The 16,181-nt window shown below is 35.6% G+C and overlaps 1 long non-coding RNA gene across 5 annotated transcripts in view; it reads left to right on the plus strand.

The window, feature by feature from the left end:
- Nucleotides 1-16,181, plus strand: part of LOC127564563 (uncharacterized) — a 262,634-nt gene that overhangs the window by 106,637 nt on the left and 139,816 nt on the right. The window lies entirely within an intron of this gene.

Consider the following 16,181-nt stretch of genomic DNA (forward strand, 5'->3'; position numbering starts at 1 on the left):
GGAAGATGTCAAGAGCATCCATAAATTGAAGCTCATATTTAAATAACAGTTAAAGGTCTATGAAGCATTTCACTGATAGCTACCATTTAAGATGCATTGTAGAAATATTATTATCCTCATCATAAATGATGGGGAGGAGTAGAGGGAAAAATTGAATCACTCAGGTCTTAATGAAGGAGGTGGGAGTTGATCTGTGTCTCTAAGAGGGAAATATGTCATTTGCCAAACCATGGCCTTCCTTTCCCCTGCTAATATAACCACCAGAGAGAGAAAATAGCACATATAACTGCTCACTTAGGACCCAGACCTGAGTTCTGTTCACCATCACTTTCTCCTGAATTGATTTCATCATCATTGCCATAATTCTAAACAGATGTTTTATTAAATACCAATTAAACCTATTATAAAATGCAGCTAAATGATTTTCTTTCAACTTTGAATTTCTAAGCCTCAAATAGGATTGATTATTTTATTAATTAAGGCTAGCATATGCTTTGAGAGCAGGTGATTTACATTTATATTATTCTTTGCGTGATGGTGGTGGTTGGGGCTGATCATTGAGATGAACAAGCTCGGAAAGTTCGTTGAATCGTACCTTATGATTTATACTACTGACAAATATCAGTGACAATAAAATGAAACTATACATCCCTGGAAAGAAATTTGGCAACTTTACCCCTTCCCCTCTTCTCCAGGCTGTGACTTGAGGCTCTGGTGAGAAATCACAGCCAGCTGTCCGTGGCATGTCTAAGCCATATTTTCTGATTAGTGTTTCTTGGGTATGGAGTAAAAGTTGTATAATAGCCAGGAGTCCTGGGCCCATAAACAGAAATCAGGACAGTTCTCATTCCTGTCATGCAATTGAGTAGATGGCTGCTCTGGGGGAAGTCATATAAGTCTGGTTTCTGGAAGATTTCTGCAAAGTGGTGATTTGGAATAATAGTTCCTTCCCTCTCCCTTTCTTAGCATTACTTGTCATTGTCAATGGATATCAAATTCTTGAGCCTTGCCAACTATTATTATTAGTTATTATTATTTTTATTATTAATACCTAGTTGGTGGGGGAAAAAGGAGTGGTTTTGGATTTCTAGGAGGTTTCAATCTTCTCAAAAGAGGTGGATGATCTTGTATTAAAAAATTGGGGGGGAATGGCTAAAATCAAACATGGAGCAGGGCACTTTGCCAAAGAATGCTGCTTCTCAGAGTTTTTCTTCTCTATTGTGACTTACCATCTTTGTCTGCTTCTATCTGTACTGAATCAAGTTAGGTTTCTTTACCAGATTAATTGATGCTACACAATCTCAGGTGGAGAAGGAAAATTCTTCATGGATTGTCTTTTGCTGAGACTGAACAGAGGGTACTGTAGTAAGCCAGTGAATTGTGATGATACTGACTTGTTAGTAGAAACTCTATTTAATTTGAAAAAGAGAAATGTGAACCCAGTATAGTGGTTCCCCCTCTCTGCTTTCTCTTCCTCACTCTACCCCTGCCCCCTACTCCACCCCATTTTTATCAGGAAAAATAAAATCTGACTTACTCTTTAAAAAAGGATCTTAAAATGTTCTGTTTGTGGTTTCTCATTTCCTGTGACTTTGAGAAAGTTTGACCTTGCTTATTTTTTTAAAATACATTTTATTGGCAAAAGAGAGAAAGGCAGTCCTCTCTTTACCAAGTGACATGAATAAGGAAGGATGCTGGGGTGGTATTTGTTGCATAAACACTGTAATAATGAAGACAAAGAACTTTTTAAAAACCTGACCTTTTTCTACTTCTTCATAAACTAGACTGAACCGCCACCCAGTTTCTGAGCATAATAGAAGAGATGCTTCCTAAAACCTATTTCTTGACCTTTGAAGGCTGGAATATTTGTTATTTTATGGGAGTGAACACTTTTTTTTTTTAAACTAGTGGTGCAAAAACATATGCAGTAACTTTTTCAGATTCTTGTTTTTTTTAAAAAAAAATTCTTCTCTGCTCAGTTTTAGAAGGTCACCTTTCCAAATGTGCTGCTTGAGTTTAAAATGCTTGAGTAGTTTCACAAGCCAGTGTTAATAGGAGCTGGCATTAGGATGTGGAGAAAAAGACATGGAAGGCCTTAGAAGGATGTACCGTTTTTGGCATATGATGCTCCACAAAAGATCTTTCTTCTCTATGAATGACAGCAGTGTTAGTTTGGGGAGTCAAATTTGCTTTTGGTGATTTGGGGCCTTCTGAGCTTTTTTGTCTTTGGTCAGCAGGTTCAAGCAGGTCCTTGTTGCTTTTTATTTGAAACTAGTATGATGCTAGTCATCAAGGCTAGTCTTACCTAAAGTGATAGATATAGGAGGGAACTCTTAGATGAGGAGACTTTTGTTCCAAAGTAGACTGTAATCGTTTCTGCAAATTAAGATTTTTAAAGGATGCTGAAAGGTTAAGGGACTTCTGCATGGCCATATAGCCAGTTTATTGGGATTTGGACTCAGATCTTCCTGGTTCCAATGTCAGCTCTCTATTGATCACACCTTGTTGTCTCTCACTAATACATCTAGATCCTATCCTAGCTACAGAGAGAGAGGAAAAAAGTCATATATAAAGTGTAATTTGAAATATACCCTTGGTCTGTCTCCATCAAACTAATTTTTTTAGGTTTTGGCAGAAAGCTGTAACTAGGTCAGGGTGATTGGGTCTTTGACCAAGGCTCATGTCACTGATATCATCACCATGGTTAGTATCATCATCCCTCTCCCACCCCCAATTCTCAGTTAATCTTACTGTCTTCACTCTCTCATTTGAGATTCAGTCTCTTCACCCCTTTATAGTAGAAAGGGAATGCCCTTTCCCTGTTACCTTTCTCAAACTGCTTATTTGTTTTTTTTTATTAACTCCATCTACTTCAGATGTTGAGGAATCCAAGGATACAATGAGCTCAGAACTCTATGGAGGCTAAACTGTCATTTTGTAGTCACTATACTTGCACCCTGGATCCCCATCCTAATGCAGGTGAAGGTTGGTTCTATTTGCCCACAAAGGTAGGCTACCAGGACACTGAGTAGTGTCCCCTCCTTAACTGAGCCCCTCCTTAACCTGGCTACTGGCTTCATAGGGTCCTAGGATTTCTGTCCCTTCTTTCCCCCCTTTCTGCCCCTAGAGTCTTTCCCTTTAGAGTGTTTTCCTTCTCCCTGCCCATTCCTTTGGTATGCCTAATAGGTCTCTCTCCCAGGTGAGCTTTGTGGGTGGGAGGGAAATAGAATGAATGTAGAGCTATGATTTTTCTGTGAGCATGATGTATTCTGGAGGGGATATTGGAAGTCATCAAAGATGGCATTTGGATGCTACTGATTGCCTGGAAATAGAAGAGGAGAGGTTGTCAAAAGTGGGAGTGAGGAAGAAAAGGAGTGGCAAAGCTCTGATGCTTGACTCTACCTATATCACAACAAGAAGGTCATGGACAGGGTGGAAATTCTCTTTAATCTTCTCGTTTGGCGACCTAGAAAGGATGTGTCTTTGGCAAGGAATCTTGGCAATCTAAGAGACAAAGAATCCACCCTTTTGCTCCCTTGTGCCATCCTGCTGATGTGCCAGCTCATCCAAGCGCCTCGTCTATTGATAATTTAGGCAGTTTCTTGAGGGAGTGATGTATGTTTAATGTTCAATTCCAGTTTGAACAAGAGAAATACCCAGTGCTACAAATACGAGGGGCTCTTTGTGAGTGGGATCAAACGCCCCAGGTCTTGTTTGGGAGGTAGTTTTCATCATGTTATAGCAGGTATATTGTCTGGAGTCATGAAGACATTCTTCTAGTCATTCCCTCATTATTTATTAAGGTTGTCAAAGAATTAACTGCCTCCAGGGTTTCTCAGGGTTCATGCACTTGCCAGAGTACCTCCTAGAGAAACACAAGCAAGAGATAAATTTGCTCCTCATTTTCAGCTGTGTCACTAAAGCCCACATTCCATTGGCTTCCTCTCCTGCTGTTCTCTTCTGGGTTGTAGAGAAAATACCCTAAGCAATAGCACACATGGACCGTTTGAAAGGTGTCTGGTTGCTGTGGTGACAGCAGGTTGCTGAAGGCTCCTATTTCCCCCAAAGAGAAAGCCTTAGAAATAGGGCTGACTCAGTTAGGTACATACTCAAAAGTGCCTAAAAGTATTTCTCTTGGGTCACCTTGATGAAAGGAATGCAAGAAAAGGAAGTTGGTAGTTCAAAAGGCTCTGGATAACTTCCCCAGGTGGTATTCTCCCACTTTCATTCAATAAAGTAGCACAGGGTTGATGACTTTAGTTAACTGCACTCAACTACAATGCATCAGGGGAAAAAGAAATAGCTTCTTAGAGCCTCTTTTAGCTCTTAGGATTAGCACAGAGTTTCCTAGTGGGGACCATGTGCCTCAAAGGAAATCATGGAGAGCTTGGAAAGGCAGCAACTTTCGCTTGAAGAGCTAACAAAAGAAAAAAAAAATCTTACACATTAACCTTCCCATGAACGCTAGATTGAAGCTATACTTCCTATCCTCTGGGAGTAGTTTTATTAGGTCTCTATCTCTGCCTTTCTGGCTTTCTCTGTACCTCTCTTTAATGAGAACATAAGCTATGAATAAGGAGCAGGAATTAGGATCTTGGGCTAGGAACACAGCCTTGGCTAGAAACTTTTATGTGAGAAGCAGGTAAGGTGGGAAGGGGCTGAGGCTTCTGGGGTGCCCCCAGCCACCTTGGAGTTTTCTCTTCTCCTGAAGAACTGGCTGATATGTGTAGCATAGGGTGGGGTAAGAGAGGGAACTGAGAAGAGGAAGAAACTTTGGATAATGCTGTCTGCACCCTTTAAGTGGGAGTCTATAAAATAGACTCTAGTAGATACATGCTATAATAATGAGATTATATCTATATTCATATCAATAAATTACTTTTCAAAACTTAAAATGTTATATAAATGCTAACTGTTATCATCATGGCTATTATTATTATTTTTCCTAAGTCTACTCAACAACAAGATTAATTATTGTGGAGGATGGATGAGGATAAACTATGATGGCCATACCCTCTAAATTCACCATTACAGGACAATCTAATTTTGGCTCTGTTCCCAAGAACTTAATTCAGAAAGATCCTTCTTGTCTTTTGTGAAAAACAGTGTGGAGAAGTCTTTCTCTGGTGAACTTAAATATTGGAATTGTATCACTGGTATGAGTTAAGATGAAAAAAAAAGGATTTTGTGTCAACTTTACAGGATGCCAAATTCATCCAGCTGAGCCCCCCAAATAGAGTTATTATGTTGAATAATTCCTGGTCCTGGAATTTTCCTGTTCTGAGTCTAGGGTCTACCTTAGATTATAAGTGGAGGAGATTGGAGGAGACTGGATTCCTCTTAGAAAACCTTAAACCCTGGCCCTCCTTCCCTTTGCCCCTCACGGTCAGTTTGGAATGTCTCTAAGGAACAAAAGCTAATTTTTACATTGACTCAAGCAAAAGCATCATTAAAAAGGTAAATGTCCCCAAATCTGCCTTCTGGAACCCCCAGCTCCTTTCACTCCTCAATTCAAGTACCATGTTCTTCAAAATATTTTTGACATGGGCGAGTTTGTCTCTCCTTAAGGGTAGCCCGGTAGCCTTTCACTCCTGAGGAGCCACCATGTTTGTATGATAATCTCATCAACTTTAGCTCTACTTGGCTTAGAAATCTGGAACTCAAACGATCTACCAGCTTCAGCCACCCCAATGGCAGGACTTAGTGTCCCCACTCATTGGCATAGGTAGGGCAAGTACCAATCCCACTCCAGTTAGTCCCTAAATCTATCATTTTGTATTTATTTTACAGTCCCTAGTATAGTCCAGTGCAGTCCCTTAATAAATATTAGTTGATTGGTTGATAGAAAACATAGTGAATTACAAATCCAAGTGTAAGAGATTATTTACTCCTTTCTATTATCCATCTCATACTTCCATCACTTTGGATGACCAGGATTGACCAAGATAATTATACACTACTTAGCACCATTTGGAAAGGCTATACTTTTCATTTGATTAAAAGTTGTACTTTTCATTTGATTAAGAAAGACAAAGTAAGTAATGGTTTAAAAATAGAAGCAACATGGATAAAGAGCAGAGCTCAAATCTCTGAAAACCTGGGTTCAAGACTTGTCTCTAACAAATACTGTTTTGTGATAGTCTTGATAGTATTGTGTCTAGGCAACTGTCTCACACTTTAAATTGATAGTAATTGATAAAAAGAATTTCTTCATCTAGAAGTTCCCCACATTTATGAATTAACTGGTTTGGGCCCCATTGCCAATTTGAAAATAATATTTTAAAGTAAATAAAAATAAAAACAAATATATTTAAAATGAACATAATCTTATAATTTGATTGTACATTGTCTTTTTTTCTCCAACATTTTGTAAATTTGTGGACAGAAATGTAAGAGAGCTTAGGGATTATTTAGTTAATTCTTCTTACTTTATAGACAAGGAAAGGAAACCCAGAGAAAGGAAGTAACATCACTTTTCTCCTAAATCCCACAGTACTTAGTTAGGGTTGGGATTCAAATGGACTTCTTCTAATTACACTTACCATTACATTTCATTAAACCAACAAAAAAAAAACAAAAACAAAAAAAAAACGAGACAGAGGAAAATTAAATGCCATAAGCAACATTCACTCCTAATGCCCTCCAGAACCAGATTTAAATGTAATTGGGAAATAGTAAACAAAATAAATAAAAATACAATAAAATTTATGTCAATATGTGGCTTTCTAAGTAAATAGACTCTGGCAGGGATCTTTATGCATTTAGTGGCCCTCTGTTTGTATTTGAGTTTGAATACTACTGGAATATAGAATTCTGACCTTGTTTATTACGTAAATATTTTTAGCAATGACTTGGACAATGTCATAGCTGACACAAATCATATTTGGAGACAAGGACCTGTAAAGGATAGTTAATTTGTTGGACCCAGAAAGATAATATTATGGGCAAAATCTAAAAAGATTAAATTTAATAGATAAGTGTAAATATTTACACTTGAGTTATAAAATTATTGTACAAGCACAGAAAGGGAAAAATCTTGGCTAGAGACAAAGTCAGGGGAAAAATCTGTGAGCTTTTATGAATTTCAAATCAAACTCATTAAAATTTGTGCATTGCTACTTTTTTGGATTTTTATCAACATGGACATTCTCTTCATGGATGCTGATTGCAACCAAATCATGCCTGAATATGTCCCAAGAGGCATGGGGAGCAATGGGGGTTATGGGTCCATTATACTCTGCATTGGTCCCATTGTACTGTGATGAGTGGTGAATTCTGCATTTTACCAATAACATTAACAAACTGGAGCTAATACAGTAGAGGTCAACCAGGATAGAAAAGCATCTTGAAACCATGCCATAAAAGGATTAGAGAAATTGGCAATGTTCTTAACCTAAACAAAGAGGATTTGGAAGTGACCTGACAGATGTCTTCAAAGATTTGAAGAGCTGTCCTATCTAAGACAGAATTGATATGCTTTCTTTGGCTCCAAAGACCAAACTAAGATCAACAAGTGAAAAATTAGAAAAGAAGCTGACTTTATATTGTGATGAAGAAAAACTTCCTCACAGTGGAAACTGTTCAAAACTATAATAAACTACCTCAGGCAGAAGTGAATTTCCCATAATTAGAGGAAATATTTAAATCAAGATTGGATAATTCTTTCTTGTGACTGATGTATAGAGAATTTGTGTTTCAGGTATGGAATAGTTGACCTTTAAAGGTCAATCTCAAAATTCTATAATTTTATGATTTTCTATTAAGTTCTTATAGCAATTGGTCTTTGTTTCAAGGAAAAGCGTAGGGCCATTTAAAATAAACTTGCCAGCTCCCAAAGGCCTTCTCCTGTTCAATTGTGGACCTATCTCATTGTCCAGCTGTCCAGTACAAGATTTCTGTACTGCTGGATGGGTTGTCCATCTACTTGAATATCATTATTGTTCAGGTATTCTCAATTCACTCATTTTTTTCTATATGGATAATTAGGCCAAACTCTTTAGTATAAGTCTCATTTAAGAAATTCTATAATATTTTGGAGCTTGGTGGTATACAATGTCATCCCAAAATGTGAGTATTTGGAGGATCACACCATTTAGAAGAAATCTGTCTTCCCATTATCCCTTCCACATCATGACTTTTCCTGTCACTGTTTCAATATATTATGATCAACATAAAAAATTAAATGGGAATTTTGGGGGAGTTTTATGGAAACTACAAATGACACATGAAGACCAGAAGATGACCTAGAAAAAGTTTAGAAACTTAGAAAAGCATAAAATATATGGATAGTATTATAGTAATATTAACATATTTTGTCTTTTAATAACATAATAATTCATACTTCTTCTCTGGCACAAAGGAGGGCCAAAACATTTTATGTGGATTTTCCAGATCATGAAGGCACTGCTCCGCTAACCCCCACAATGTGGAAGGGATAACTGTACTTGTCTTTTCCTCATTTGATATAAATCATTGGAGGGTCATTGGACATGTTTATTATTATTATCTTTCAAGGTATCTCATAATTTTGACATTGAAAAAATATTGGGAAAGGAGAACCTTTAAGGTAAGTTTTTGTTCTACTGAACTGCATTTAAAATATCAACAAAAAATAAGTGTAGTGAGCTCTTACATTTTTGACTTCTTTCAGTCAAAAATGTGACCTACAGATATGGAGTATGACTAAGAAAACTTGCCTGTTCCCTTCAGTTGACATTATTAAGCTTATCTTTGACATGTTTATATATTATTTTCATAAAATTTTACATAGATTTAAAAATCAGGTTTGTACTTGACTTAAAGTCAAAAAATTTAACTTTATATCCTTTCCTATATTTATTTTGTACTTTTTGTTGTTAATAACTAGTTTAAATAGGTCAGATTGATGATGTTTTAAGTGCCTTTCACATGTCTCTCATTTCTATTTTATCTTCTAGCTTTGTGTGAATTTTAATAGTTGCTCTAACAAATTAGTGATTTGACTACATATAGACAGCTGATTCAGAAATGACTCACATATCAGTAATGACTAATTTTATTTCTGTTAATAAATATAATCAATTTCATTTTTATTAGCATGCAATGATATGCAATACTCAGAATTTCTAACATCTTCAATTTTTTCTTGAATGAATTGCTCATGATATTTGGTTATATAGCTTTTCTTATTCTTTACTCTCAAACCATGTGTATAATATTCTACATTGTAGTAGTTTCCCATTCTTCTCCTAAGAGAGAGGAAGATATGAAGGTCCCAGATCTATTTTTTGGGTATTCATTAGTTTTTAGTTAACTAATTAATCTTTTAAAAGTAGTGTAGTCATTGCATGTTATTCTCTTGATTTTATTTCTCTCCCACTCTGTACCAGTTGCTACAACACCTACATATATACACACACATACACATATACATACACACTCACACATTCACAAGCATTCACAATATCCTCCTTTCCATTGAAAACAATGAGGATCAATGCATATATTGATTTAATTGTGAAGTTTAAAAATTTTTATAGCAGTCCTTGGCTTCTTCCCTCTCTGTATTAGATGTCAATGTATAAGCTGCAATTACTTTATATAATTGTCATTTTTGGAGATACTTATCAGGGACATTGAAATATCAGATAATCAAGTGTCCTGTGAAATGGTGTTTCTTATTATCTTGAATGCCCAGTGAAACTAATTCATTTATTCAATTCCCTTATTTTCTTTCCAAGGAAAACCTATAAATTATTTGAACTTCCTTTAGAGCAGTTATTCCAATAATACACACACACACATTGCATTGGTTAAGGATCTCACATTTAGAGTACCAATAGCTAACCAAGTTCGTGTTTTGACATTAGGGATTCTTAATTGGATATCCATGAATTGTTTTTGTTTTTAATTTTGGTTACTGTTTTTTCAAAATAATGAGTTTCCTTGTTATTATGTTCTCAATTCAGTTCAATACATTTAAAAATATCTTGAGAAGGGATCACAAGCCTTCACTAGTCTGACAAAGGGGTCCGGGACAAAAAAGTGTAGGAACCTTTATTCTAGATAGTCTAAAGATGAGCATATGCTCTTTCTTTTTTTACCCTTCTGCCACCATCACTGGAAAAGTGGGAGACATTTGTGGAGGGCTGAGGACCATTTTGGAACTTTTCCCCCTTTAGTTTTACAAGAGGTCATGGCCAAACAATTCTCACCAAGTGTCCAATTTGTTGGTGATAAATCTATATTTAGCTTGGAAAGTAAATGTGGTTTATTGTAAGACTATTTTCAAGATTAAGGAAGTAGTCCGATTGACTCAGTAGGTCCAGGTAACCTAATTCTGTTGTCAGTGAAATCCTCAAGAGAAATACCTTGTAATATGGCATGTATCTTATGAAATGGGATCTTAAGATCAACGATTCAGAGTGGTGCTTCTTTTTAGAATTTACATGTCATTTAGTTTAATTCTTTTTTTCTTTTTCAGTTGAGGAAACTTAGATATAGAGAAATTAAATAACTTATTCAAGGCTATAGAGGTATTAAAATGGACTTTAGAAGCTATCTAATCTACTAATGTACTCACTTTGCCCCATTTATATATCAAGAGCCTGGAGACAAAGAACTTCAGTGATCTGTCTGATGTCATACAAATAACAAGCATGAGAGAAAGGATTTGAATTAAAATCCTCTGACTTTATAGGTAGAATTCTTTTTCACAAGTATCTCCTATTTTCCCTTAATTATCCTTTATATTATTTATATAATTATCCCCTAACTCTTTTAAAATTCTTTTTAATTCCCTAAAGTATCACCTTTGGAGTAATGAATTCCCAAAGTTTTACCTGAAATATAAAACAAGAATTTTTTTTGATTGTGCTAAACTTATTTCAGTTAAATTTCAAAGGCCCCCTCTCTTTCTATATCTAGTAGTTGTATTGCCTTCCCCAATAGTGAAGTGATTTTTTTTAATAGAAATAGTTTCAAATTGAAGTCCAGGGATTTCAAAAGATGCTTGATTTAGCTCTATGGGGCAGTCAGAGAGGTTTCTAAAACATTCCTGTGTTCAAAGTGTTTGAATTGTTTTTAAAATCTTAAATTTTTAAATGCTTGTAAAGAATTGTTTTGGATTCCTTATCAGCATGACATGTTATATATATATAAGTAACCAGGAAACAAAAAAAATTACTGGCAATGTTTTCTTTCAAAGATGATCAACAATCCCATCATTAACAGAGGAAGCTGTGGTAAGAGGAAGGTGGTGGTGGGGGGTTGTGTGTGAGGCAAAATACTGCACCTGGGCTCAGAAGAGGAGTTTGAATATAGACTCTCTCATTTATCAAGTGAGTGACCAGGTCAATGGACCTCATTTTCTTCATCTGTAAAATGGGGATAATAATACTAGCAAACACTTTAGAAAAGAAAAGCAATTAAAAAGAAACAAGTGATTTAAGTGACATTCCAAAAGTGAACTGAAAAAATAAGAATTTAGTGGCAATGTGTATAATATTCTACCTTGTAGTAGTTTCCCATTCTTCTCCTAAGAGAGAGGAAGATATGAAGGTCCCAGATCTATTTTTTTTGGGTATTCATTAGTTTTTAGTTAACTAATTAATCTTTTAAAAGTATTGTAGTCATTGAATGTTATTCTCTTGATTTTATTTCTCTCCCACTCTGTACCAGTTGCTACAACACCTACATATATACACACACATACACATGAACAAATATACACATATACACATATAGTGTTTTTGACTTCCTTTGGGTTTATACCCAATTTGAGCAGCATAAAATTTTTTTCTGACACATTTCCAATTTTTTTTCCTAGAATGATTGGTTCAATTCATAATTTATTACTGTGCCTATTATTATCATAAACTTCCCTATCAATTATTTATATCTTATTATCTTTGTTCATATTATATAATAAGTAAAAGATGAAATCTTAAATTTTTTTAATTTTTACTTCTATCTTAGTGATTTGGAGCATTTTTTGTGCATACTAATCTTGATAATTTGCATTTTTTTTTCCTTTAAGAAAGTTTCTTCATATCCTTTAACCAATTCTCCATTTTTTTTTTTAAAGTTGGACCTATGATTTCTTTTTTTCCTCAATGGTATTTTATTTTTACAAATACATGAAAAGATAGTTTTCAACATTCATTTTTGTAAAACTTTATGTTCCAAATTTTTCTCTCTCCCGCCTTCATTTTCCCCCTCCTCCAAACAGCAAGCAATCTGATAAAGATTAAATATGTACTATTGGACCTATGATTTCATTGGTATGGGAAACTCCTAAAGAGGAATTACTTCTACTGATGCAGCATAGTTCCATTTTTGTAATTTAGAGCCTTAAATAGTTGCCTGGGGCATTGAGAGATTATAACTCACCCGGGCTTACACCAGTTTGTGGCAGAAACAGGACTTGCATTCAGGTTTCCATGGGCCAGCTCTCCATCTCCACTCCCACAGTGACTCTTGGTCACTCATCTTTGAGGATGTATTGCTTTTAGTTATGTATTTGGATAGCCTGGATTTGCTACAGATTTTTCTAAGATGGATATTGCCATGTTCCTAGGTGGTTCAGTGGACAGAACACAGAACTTGGGACCAGGATATCATGATTTCAAATCCTACTTCATATACTTACTTCTTTATCTCTGAAATAGGGATAATGATATCATTGCCTTCATTGAGTTGTGAGGATTAAATGAGATAACATATGGAAAATGTTTTGCAAACCTTAAAGCACAGTTTGATAATGAAGATTATGAATTAAAGTAATATTGAAGGCAGTGGTTCCAGATCCAGGAGATATGAAGCATTTCTTTTCAGAATGATAGTCCCACCAACTTGAATTTTGGGAGATTTTCCAGGGTAGTTGACATTACCTTTCCAAATGTGTGCTGTTCTGGTTAATGGAGAAATTTCCAATAATTATTTCCTACTTTTTGTCTATGAACAATCTCTGAATAAAGAGGACTTTTGTTTTTTTTTAATAAGGATTTTAGATTGATGGAAGTCTCACCCTCTGACTTCTATGGTGTCATCCTGCTTTGGGATTATACCATAATTATAAAATTGTGAGATTTTTGAACTGGAGGGCATCTTCAACTCCATGATTTTGCAGATGAGAAAACTGAAGTCCTGAGAGGTAAAACAGTCACCCAAGGTCACATAGCTGGGAAATGGCAGAATTATAGGTGGGTTTTAGATAAGAGAATGAGATGGAAGAAATTTTCCCATGAATGACAATAAAGCAACTATAAATTTTTCTGCATTTAGACCACATGCATGTTCCCATGACACCCCCAGAATCCAGGACTTCTTTGAAATTCCCATACTTGTCCTTCCATCCATGTCCATTTGGATTCCACTTCTAAATACAGGAGCAACTTCCTTCATTTTAGATCCTTTGGGCTAGTTTCTTAACAGTGGGAAAATTCCTGCAGAATTAGTGAGAATAATAAACTCACCCTTTGTCTCCTAAATGAAAAACTCACCCTTTGTCTCTTGAACAGCACATAAATGCAAACATTTTACTCATAGAAAGCGCTTAGACATTCCTGATGTAGACAGTCGTCTCTTTGTTTCCAGACCCATCCTCCAGCTGGGGACTCTCATTTGTAGCCCCGCTGTCAAGCCAATGGCCGATATGCTCACACTCTATGTTTTCTTTCTGCTCTGAGTTAAATAGTCAATTGTTCCTTGCCATCTGGACCCTGGTCACCAAAGAATTATGGAACAAACAGATTTCTTTCTATTTTTGGTTTCTTATTTAGGAAAAATACCGGGGGAAAACATAAGACCGGAAGACAGCAGCTATTATAATCGACCTTAAGTTTCCTTTTTTTTTTCTTTTTAGATGAAAGTCTACTTCTTTTTCAACCATCCGGCACAGATGCTGATCATTTTAACCAGATTAGTGAGGGTGACTAGGAATTAGATCTCGTTTTAGAGGGCAGAAATGAGCTGGTTTTTATCTTTGACTTTTTTTAATAGTGAAATTCTGTTTCTAATGGAGAAGACCAAGCTACTTTTCTTTGAGCCTAAGTTTCTTCATGTATAAAATGAGAGTTGGACCAGGTGATGTAAGGTCATTCCTGGCTCTAAATCCCATGATCCTATTATCCTTTAAAAATAATTATAGTAAAAATTAAAAAAAAATAGCTATAGCCCAGTAAGGGGGATAAGGAGATAGGAAAGAAATCTAAGGAAGGACCAACTAATGTTTAGGCTTCCTGAGGGGAAAGAAATTTAACAGGAGGGAGTGTGAATAGCTGGGAAGGCTTATGTAAAAATGAATAAGCTGTAGGGAAGGAAGTCTTGAAAGAATTAGAAGGTAAATGCCAATTAGAGGATGAAAGAGAAAGAGACCTATTGCTAAGACAAGGTGACATGGTGATTTTTGCAGCTGAGAGAATGATTAGACTGCAGAGGTGATAATAATATACAACTGAGAAAGAAAACTTTAAAGAACAGAATGAATAAGGAGGTAAGGTAAAATAATTAAAATCTTATTTAATGAGCTGGAGATGAAGGCAAAAAAAGAAAAAGAAGAAAGAAAATAGAACTGAAATATGTTGAGAGAAAAAATGAGTAATACTTCCTCCCTGTGATGAAGAATAAGGGAAGAAGAATCCTGATAAATAACAAAACCAAAGGTTTTCAAAGAATAATTAAGAGCTGGGCAAATGTGGGAAATAGAAAAATTAGTCTAAACAGCCACATTGGTCAGTTTCTTTTAATAGTTTAGATTCAGGAGATTGCAAGGTGTTGGGTTAGGTGAGATGAGACTTTCTGATTGTGAACTTAAGGCCTTAGGGTTCTGCTTTCTGTTTTCTTTGTTCCTAATAGAATCTATGAGCATTAACAAATTTTTTGACTTTTTTCCATGTTTTCATTTAAAAAATGGGCAATTTATGAACAATCAGGGTGTGAATTGAACAGATTATTTTCAAAAGGCTTTGAAAAGTTATTATGCAATTCTTTGTCACCCTAAAGTATATTAGAAAACTGACAAAGGGAGGCAGTTTCATTCAAAAAGCAAAATATGTTTTTGAATCTCACTAAAATGGGATAAGCAAACTTAATTTTTTTACATGTGGAATCTTTCCAATAGATTGTAAACACCTTGGAGGGCAGGGACTCTCTCTTTTATTTGTATTCATGGTGCCTCATACAATGCCTAGCCCAGAATGGATACGTCAATAAATGTTTGTTGACTTGAATTGCTGCTTGATTAGAATTATAGATAATATTTTTTTATTTAAAGAAAAAAAAATGAATATTTAGAGTGGGTATTAAATATCAGTATTATTGTAAAAGGCTCACATTTTATATATTTTTAAAATTTACAAAATATCTTCTTCACAATAATCAATAGTTGATACAGAAAGTTCAAGGAAGGCTTTTAGTTTATTGAATAGATCCTCCCTAATCAATTTACTGGAGAGTATGAAGGAATTATCCAGGATGGAAAGACTTGGATGGGTTGCAAATAGCATCATTGGAGGGATTTTGCAAATAGATGAGATCATTTGAACGTTGAGTAGAAAGAACAAGACTTATGGTGACTGTTTTACAGATGAGGAAATTAAAACTATGAAAAAATCTAGTAATTTCTTCTCTTTCCCAGTGGTTCCTATTACTTCCAGAATCAAATACAAAATGTTCTGTTTGGCATTCAAAGTCCTAGTGCCTTCCTATCTTTCCATTTCTCTTACACATCAGACATATATACTCCTAATTTCAGTGACTCTGATTTTCTGGCTGTTGATTAGGGGCATTTTTCTCTGGCTGTCCCCCATACCTGGAATGTCTCCCTCCTTCACCCCAATTATTTAATTCATTGACTTACCCACTCTTATGGGTGGATGTTTAGACTGTCTCTCTCCCACAGTTCTCAGTATATAATAGGTGCTCAGGAAATACTTGCTGAATGAACCATGTGATACATACAATTAAATAACTAGGGCTCATCATGTATGGAAATAGCTAGCATCTTGGAAAGTCTGGGTTTCCTTATCTTCATGAGAATGTTTTCTTGCCTTCAGGGAGGGTTCATAAATGACCTTTAGGAGATGCTCTTGGAGTGAAGATTTCTGTGTTGTCTTGTTATCTGCACTTTCCAAGGAACATGGCAGTCCCTTGCCTATCTTGGGCTACAGAATTAGTTTGAGCAGGGATGGGGGCACTGGGTC

Source organism: Antechinus flavipes, chromosome 5 (assembly GCF_016432865.1).
Source record: "Antechinus flavipes isolate AdamAnt ecotype Samford, QLD, Australia chromosome 5, AdamAnt_v2, whole genome shotgun sequence".
Classification (NCBI taxonomy): Eukaryota; Metazoa; Chordata; class Mammalia; order Dasyuromorphia; family Dasyuridae; genus Antechinus; species Antechinus flavipes.